We start from the raw sequence: 9076 nt of genomic DNA on the forward strand, positions 1-9076 counted from the left end.
GCCTTCCCCCCCCCCCCCCCCCCCCCAAAGTACCCACTGATATTCCTGTGCATTGGTTCCACTGTTGATGCAAGGGCTTTGTACACCAGTGGGGGATAAAGGAGCATGGGTTTGACTGTGTGCTGATGGCAGCCTTTTCACAGGGGCACCAGCCTTCTCCACCTTGTGCATCTGGTCATCTATAGTCTCTTGTCCTCTTCACTCATTGTGTCAGTGTGAACAGTCTTCCCACCTCCTCTGGCTTCTGTTGAGCTGCGATCTGCTCCGGCAGCTTTAAACCAAGTGCTGTCACCCGCCTTACCCTTGGCTCTCTTCAGTGCCAGCCTCCCTGACCTGCTGGGCTGGAAGGTCATTCTTGCTCAGGTAATGGTTCTGTCCAGGTCCTCAAGCATCCATCTCTCCTGTCATTGACTGTAGGAATGGTCATGCTGTCCATGTAAGTTCATGCTGGTGATTGCTGCACCTTGGAGTTGTTGGTCCTCTGCTTGGTCTTTCTGCAGAGTCCGCAGGGGTGTAGGTGCAGCTGTGATGGACACTGTGCAGCCTATAAATGTCTACCCCTAACCTCTGCTGTTTGGTAGGTCAGTCTCACACTGTACCGCTCATTCTGAATTCATCAAAATTAAATTAAATTAATGATTATTCTAAAACTATACAAATTATTATTTTCATTCAATTTCAAAAGTAAATAGAAAGTAAATAGAAAGTAAATAGAAAGTAAATAGAAAGTAAATAGAAAGTAAATAGAAAGTAAATAGAAAGTAAATAGAGTAAATAGAGTAAATAGAGTAAATAGAGTAAATAGAGTAAATAGAGTAAATAGAGTAAATAGAGTGTAAATAGAGTGTAAATAGAGTGTAAATAGAGTGTAAATAGAGTGTAAATAGAGTGTAAATAGAGTGTAAATAGAGGTTCAGGGTGAGGGTTACAGTGCCTAACTGCACTGCCAGAGGCTGGGGGTGGACATTCCTGGCTGCAGTGTCCATTTTAGGTGCCATCTCCATCCCTGTGGACTCTGCAGAAAGACCAAGCAGAGGACCTACAACTAAAAGGTGTGGCAGCCAGCAACTTGAACCTTCATGGATGGTATTACCTTCACTGCAGTCAGTGACACAGGAGAGATGGATGCTTGAGCACCTGGACAGTTCGTTACCTGAGCAAGAGTGACCTTCGGGCCCAGCAGGGTGAGGGTGCTGATGCTGAGAAGCAACAGCAAGGTACGTGACTACATTTGGTATGAGGTGGTTGGAGAGTGCATTCCACTTTGAACAGAAAGGCAGTCTAGGAAGAGTTGGCTGCTCACTGTTACAATGAGTGTGAAGAGGACAACACGTCACGCATGATTTGGTACAGAGTGTGGAGAAGGGTGGTGTCCCTGTGAAAGCCGAGGCCTGGTGCTGTTATTACATGGTCCTGCCCAAGCTCCTCTAACCCCTTCCAGTGTACAAACTCCCAATATCTGCCATGGTACCAGTAGACAAGAACATCAGGGGCTGATCTCCAACGATGGTAAGGGGCTCTCCCCAGCTTCAGTAGAATTAACTTTTACAGCCGAGGAGGAGTAGAGCTGATCAATCCAGCCTGCACCCCTTCAGTAGCTGCAGCTCATCAACCCAGCCTGGTCCCTTCAGTAGCTGCAGCTGATGAACCCAGCCTGGTCCCTTCAGTAGCTGCAGCTGATGAACCCAGCCTGGTCCCTTCAGTAGCTGCAGCTCATCAACCCAGCCTGGTCCCTTCAGTAGCTGCAGCTCATCAACCCAGCCTGGTCCCTTCAGTAGCTGCAGCTGATCAACCCAGCCTGGTCCCTTCAGTAGCTGCAGCTAGCAGCCCTCACCTGAGGACAGGGCCAGGGGCTGTGCCCTCCACAAAGTAAACCAGCAGTGACTAGACCAGACAGGTTTGTCTTCTGTTCTAATTTGAATGCTTATATGAAAGTGGCATTTTGTTTGAAGGTGGCAGCACTTCTACATTGTTGTGCTTCTCCCCCTAATTTGGCAAAATGTAACTCCATTATTTTCATATTTATTTCTTTTGGCTGAACTTGATTTGTGAAAATGGAATACCAGTGTAATTCTCAATGACCAAATCAAAAGTCTTTCAAAACATTGCTTGTCTTGTATGCTTTAGCAACTGTCCTTCATCTAATAGCTCTTAGGTTCTTTGATATTAATTGTAAATAACTTACTCATTTTGTTAATGCAAAATTATAACCCCAAGACAGCCACCCATGATGATTTTTCCTGCTGTTCTGTAATGCTGGACTTGTCTTGATCTTTCCACCAGAAATCCTCATCAAGTGCCTAATGAATGAAGACACCATTATCTGGATTGATGCTCCTCTTACTTTTTTGAATGGATTCAGACGGGAAGAGCAGTCATCTGGCAGTCGGAGGGTTGCCGGTTCACCGTTCCGCCCTGGGTATGTCGAAGTGTCCCCTCAGCAAGACGCCTAGCCCCCAATTGCTCCCGACAAGCTTTTTGGTGCTTTGCATAGCTGCCAATCGCTGTTCGTTTGTGAATGTTTAATGAGAAGCATCAATTGTATAGCGCACTTTGGATACAGGCGCTATATAAAATGTGAACCATTTACCATAACCCAAAGGCTGTTTCCATTTCTGGTGTGATATTATGTTGCCCACTGATTACCCAGTGAGACCCTGCAACCCATGCTGAGCTTGTATACATGCTTGGATTATAAAACTTAGCATAATTTATAGGTCCAACTTCCTGCTTTGCAATGCATGATTTGTCCCAAATGGGTCTTGGTACGAGTTAATGGTCATCGTGACATGGCTCAATTTCGCATTGTGAGTTCATCTTCAACAGGCTGATCTGGGTTTGCAATAAATCTGTCTTTGTCCTCAATAGTTTGTCCACACCTGCCCCCTGTTCATAAGTGTGGATTCAGAGGAGCATGAAAAGGCTGGTTTGGCTGTTCTGGGCCTCGCCTCATCCTCCACAAAGCAAACCAGCAGCGACTAGACCAGACAGGTTTGTCATTCTGTTGTGCTCATCTGAATGCATGTTTGAAAGTGGTATTTTTTTTATGGTGGCAGCAGTTCTACTGTAGGGGAAAATTCACAGAACGAAAGATCTCCCTCCTAAAAGCATGATAACCAATCACGAGTCAAAATCAGACTCCACCTTAGTGAGCAGGCTGGTTCCTCCAAAACTCTCGACGATGTGTGCTAAAAGTTTATCAATATATCTGTATTAAAGTATGATATGTACCCTGTATAGTTTCAAACTGATTAACTGCTAAATTGTGCTAGGATTACACAGTGAGCCCAGCCAGCTGGCAGGGGGGGGCCTGTCTTGAACTGTGTAGACCAAACTGTCAAGGACATGGGCAGAGCAAGATATGACTGTACAGCTGATTTCTCCAGGACTCTCGATGTTTTATGCCAGGAGAGTATCTATTTGACATAGAACATTAATTATAGCTGAGCTTATGAAAACGCAAGAAACCAGTGAAAACTGTCGAAATGAGAGCAAGGAATGCTACGTACATTTACTCAGAAGAGAATAATTAATCTAATGTTTAGTATGTCTGTAGATTAGAAAAGTATATTAGAAGTGAATATTAATGAAATGTTTAGTTTCTGTATATTTTCAATGATTACTGCTGCTTAGTTCGTCTTATAAAAGCGAAAGATACAGAGTGACGTGTATGGATGACGTGTTAGAGGGAGGGCATCCAGAACTTTGAGGTCTGGTAGTTTGCCAAGAGCAGGTGCGGGGTGAAGTGAGGATACGTAGTTGGCAGAATGCCCTGAACTTTGTACAGAGTTGGCAGAGCATAAGGACCGTTGGCAATTTGCCACAATGACGTTGTGGGAGGAGCGTTGGGAGGAGTTACGATAAGAAAAGTGTGGGTGATTTGCCAGAATGAGGTTTGTGGAGGAGTTGTAGGTGGAGTAACTGTGTATAAAATGGGTGTACAAATGCCAGTCGGGGTTCAGTTCTGGAGAGCTGATCCGGCTTTATGCACGTGTGCTAATAAAGTCTGATTTTCCTGAAGATCTTGCTGCCTGGTGTCCGTCTTTTCCCTCGCGAAGATGTTTTTCAACAAATTGAAGATTTGGACTCTGTCGTTTCCTAGACACGACACTACATTGTGCTTCTCCCCCTTGCTTACTAATTTCGCTCCATTCATTTTTATTTATTTTGGTTGAACTTGATTTCTGAAACTAGAGTACCAGCATAATTCTCAATGACCAAATCAAGTCTTTCAAAACATTGCATATCTTTTATACTTCAGCGTCTGTCCATCTGCCAACTCTTGGGTTCTTTCATATTAATTGTACAGAATTTGCTGATTTTGTTAAAATGCACAATTTATAGCTGCAAGGCAATGTCAGCCATAGGATTATTTTTTCCTGGTATGTAATGCAGAAGCTGTCTTATTTCCACCAGAAATCCTCAAGTATAATGGAATGAAGACACCATTGTCTGGATTGACAGTGAACGGTAAATGTACTGAACTAAGTACATTTACATGTGAACTAAGACTTGATTGAACCAGTCATGAATCTACAGTACGACTGAGCTGAAATGGGACTGAGTGTCCATGAAGACCTGACTCAGCTGGACAGACAATGATGCTCTCCCCTCTACAACCTTTTCCATGGTTTAAGGGGAGGGTGTTGTGCCCCAGTGTTTCTGCTTGTGCATTGTGGGACCTTGTGCTGCCCTGCTTGTTTTAGTCTCCCCTGCAGGTGCAGTTAACGTTGGACCGTCTGAGGGATTGGCTGAGACTTATAGCCAAAGACCCATTTCCATCTCTAGTTTGGTTTGGCCATTGATTACCTGGCGAGACCCTGTAACAAGAATTGAGCTTGTATACATGCTTAGATCTATAAATTAAGATTTAGTTATAATCCAGTTGAGCCAGAGATTATGCATAAAGTAGGAAGTTGGATCTTATTTCAGGTTTTTGTTATTGAAGTGGTTTTGTGTAATGCAGGTCTAACCCTAACCCAACTACATTACGAAGACAAAACTGCTTATTGATGCACCTGGCTCATCCCATGAATCCACCTGCATCAACAAAGCTCAAGTGCTTTCAGTGTCTTGGACTCGCCCTGCACGATATGGTGAATTTTAGGTAGGGTGAGATGTAGACCTCCCTTGTGGTCCTCCAGGCTCACCTTCACCCCTGTGGAGAAAGGGGGTTGACAGGACACCCTTGGCAGTGCTTGAGCATAAAGTTGATCTATGAAATCCCACAGCCCTCAGCCAAAAGTAAAAGCTGTCTTGATGTGCTGGCTCCTTGGTTGACCTGCCTGTAGTGACTGGAGGATGAGTGAGTGACACAGAACCCAGGGGAGTGCTCTTCCACATCAGCATTGCCAGGGATGGTCAGGGTCTCTGAGGGACTGATCACCTGTCATCTCCCAGACCTTAGGCTCCACCTCCTTCCTCTGCTCCAGTAGGCGGGAGCTCCTAGGCTCATCACTAGAGCTTCATTTGGAGATGATGGTGAAAAGCAGCTTTTAATATCTCAATTACTCGTGCATGAGAAGTGTGACTGGATCAAAGGCAGAGAAGAGCTTGAGTCTGAGGATTTGTTCTGCTGAAGCTTTGGGGAGGGAGCTCCCAACTCTCCAGAGGTCACTGCTGATGTTCCTGTTGATTAGTTCCACTGTAGATGCAAGGGCTTTGTAAACCAGTGGGGGATAAAGGAGCATGGGTTTGACCATGTGCTGAGGGCACCAGGCCTTTTCACAGGGGCACCAGCCTTCTCCACCTTCTGCATCTGGTCATCTATAATCTCTTGTCCTCTTCACACATTGTATCACAGGGTGAACAGTTTTAGCACCTCCTCTGGCTTCTGTTGAGCTGGGATCTGCTCTGGCTGCTTTAAACCAAGTGCTGTCCCCCACCTTACCCTTGGCTCTCTTCAGTTCCAGCCTCCCTGACCTGCTGGGCTGGAAGGTCATTCTTGCTCAGGTAATGGTTCTGTCCAGGTCCTCAAGCATCCATCTCTCCTGTCATTGACTGTAGGAATGGTCATGCTGTCCATGTAAGTTCATGCTGGTGATTGCTGCACCTTGGAGTTGTTGGTCCTCTGCTTGGTCTTTCTGCAGAGTCTGCAGGGGTGTAGGTGCAGCTGTGATGGACACTGTGTAGCCCATAAATGTCTACCCCTAACCTCTGCTGTTTGGTAGATGAGTCTCACACTGTAGCACTCATTCTGAATTCATCAAAATTAAATAAAATAATTATTCTAAAACTATACAAATTAAATTCTTTTTATTCAATTTAAAAATAAAATAGAACGCAAATAGAACGCAAATAGAACGCAAATAGAACGCAAATAGAACGCAAATAGAACGCAAATAGAACGCAAATAGAAATTATAGTTCAGGGTGAGGGTGACTGCTCAACTGCACTACCAGAGGCTGGGGGTGGACATGTTCCTGGCTGCAGTGTCCATTTTAGCTGCCATCTCCATCCCTGTGGACTCTGCAGAAAGACCAACCGGAGGACCTACAACTGCCTCAAAGGTGCAGCTGCCAGCACCTTGAACCTTCATGGATGGTATTACCTTCACTGCAGTCAGTGACACAGGAGCGATGGATGCTTGAGCACCTGGACAGATCATTACCTGAGCAAGAGTGGCCTTCGGACCCAGCAGGCTGGTGATGCTGATCCTGAGAACCAACAGCAAGGTGCATGACTACATTTGGTATGAGGTGGCTGGAGTGCATTCCTCTTTGAACAGAAAAGCCAGTCTAGGAAGGGTTGGCTGCTCACTGTTACAAGGAGTGTGAAGAGGACAACACATCACACATGATTTGGTACAGAGTGTGGAGAAGGGTGGTGTCCCTGTGAAAGCCGAGGCCTGGTGCTGTTGTTACATGGTCCTGCCCAAGCTCCTCTAACCCCTTCCAGTGTACAAACTCCCAATATCTGCCATGGTACCAGTAGACAAGAACATCAGGGGCTGATCTCCAACGATGGTAAGGGGCTCTCCCCAGCTTCAGTAGAATTAACTTGCAGCTGAGGAGGAGTAGAGCTGATCAACCCAGCCTGCACCCCTTCAGTAGCTGCAGCTCATCAACCCAGCCTGCACCCTTTCAGTAGCTGCAGCTCATCAACCCAGCCTGCACCCTTTCAGTAGCTGCAGCTCATCAACCCAGCCTGCACCCCTTCAGTAGCTGCTGCTCATCAACCCAGCCTGTACCCCTTCAGTAGCTGCAGCTCATCAACCCAGCCTGCACCCCTTCAGTAGCTGCAGCTCATCAACCCAGCCGGTTAGGGTTGGGTTAGGGTTAGGGGGGTTAGGTAAGTAAGAAATCTTTATTTCCCAAGTTGTCCCATATTAGGGCCTCTTGGGAAATAAAAGTTTGCACTGGCCACTCCAGGTACTGAAGCCTTAAAGTAGGAAGAATTTGGTCCCTCTTGTCTGTGCTCTGTGCGTTGATTTAGTCCTCTTGGAAATAGAGTGCTAAGTTTGAGAATCCAGTGTTTCTCAAACCTTCGTCTCTCCTCCGGTGTCCAATTATTGTTCATTTGAAGGCCCGATATTTCTAGTGCCTCAAGTCCATGGTGAAGGAAATGAGCCACCAGGTCTGTGTCTGTTTCTCTGTGATTTCTAATGTTGTATATTTGTTGTGCTAGTCTACATTTAATTGTTCCCCCTGTTTCTCCTACATATATTATACCACATTGTTTGCACTTAATGGCATATATGCACTTTTTAGTTAGTGTTTGTTTTATGTAGGCTATGTTGGTAGTGGTGTTCCTGACTGTAGTGGCTTGTTTGTAAAATATTGCGCCCTGTGTCGGTAAAGTATTAATTTCTGGTAGTTTGCTGCTTACCAGATGATCTTTAAGATTTTTATTTCTTTTATATGCTGAGAATTTTATAGTCCTGGATAATGTTTGTGTTCTGTAGAGTGCGGGTTAGATTTAATTTAATTTTTCTGTTTGCAGCTAGGCTAAATGCTGAGTAGGTGGTGATTAGCGGAATGATTTTGCGCGTGTCTTGTCTGGTGGTTAAGAAAGTTTTCCGGACCTGTCTAAGGAAAGATCTGGAATACCCCTTGGTTTTAATGCATTGAAGAGGGTCTGGGTAGCCTCTTCAAAATCTATTACCTGTGTGCAAATCCTGTTGAACCTGAGCAATTGTGATTTGATCAGGCCCTTGAAAGTGTGTTTAGGGTGGAGACTGTTTTTATGTAAAAGTGTGTGTGTGTCAGTCTCTTTAAAGAGAACTTTAGTGTCTAAAGTGTGTGTTTGGGGAAAAAGAGGGTCCCTTGTATGTGGTAGTGGCCAAGAAATCTATTTGTTGGTTATGCGTGATGTATTTAACTTATCATTCTATGGTGTGTATTGAGGATTTGTATAAAGTGTTTGAAGTCCTCTAAACTGTGTGTCCATGTTCCTCATATCTAAGTATCTAAAATAATTGGTGGGTAATTTGGGGCATTTTTGAAAGTCTCCTCCCAGTGTGCCATGTAAACCATGTAACGTAGGCCGGTGCAAATTTTTTTCCCATCACTGTGCCGCTGATTTGTAAAAAGAATTCTTTATTGAATTCAAAATCATTTTTTGTCAGGTTGATTTCTAACAGTTGTAGGAGAGATGTATCCGGGCGGCTGTCGTCCGGGTATTTCTCCATCCAGAGTTTTACAGCTGTTAGCCCTGCTGCAGTGTTTATGTTTGTGTAGAGACTATCTATGTCAATTGTGAATAAAATGGTGTCCTGTGTTATTTTAGTGTTTTTAACTATGCGTATGAAGTCGTATGTGTCTTATGTAACTGTTGTGCTTAGTTGACCGTGGAGTGAGGAAATGGTCTATGTATTCTGCGATCCTGTAGGATTCGCTGTTGCAGTCTGAAACAATAGGTCTCCTGCCGGGATCTCATATGGTACACTCCAGGACTGAGGCTGTTTGTGTATTTTGGGGAGGAGGTAAAAAACCCTTGGTCTAGGATTTTCCTCCCCCCTTAGGTAAACTTTGTTTTTTTGTGATGTAATCGTTTTCTAATAGTGTCTGTATAATGTCATATATTTCTTATGCTGTGTCTAGATATATGGGTTGAATTAATTTTTTATAGTGTGTAG

General features: G+C 44.6%; 1 long non-coding RNA gene across 1 annotated transcript; it reads left to right on the top strand.

Annotated features, from left to right (window-relative positions):
• The first annotated feature begins 1244 nt into the window (after positions 1-1244).
• LOC133120034 (uncharacterized) lies at positions 1245-3215 on the top strand. The gene is made up of 3 exons (XR_009707014.1): positions 1245-1897; positions 2284-2419; positions 2869-3215. It is a non-coding gene; the product is annotated as an uncharacterized LOC133120034 (long non-coding RNA).
• The last annotated feature ends 5861 nt before the right edge of the window (positions 3216-9076 follow it).

Source organism: Conger conger, unplaced genomic scaffold, assembly GCF_963514075.1.
Source record: "Conger conger unplaced genomic scaffold, fConCon1.1 SCAFFOLD_58, whole genome shotgun sequence".
NCBI lineage: Eukaryota > Metazoa > Chordata > Actinopteri > Anguilliformes > Congridae > Conger > Conger conger.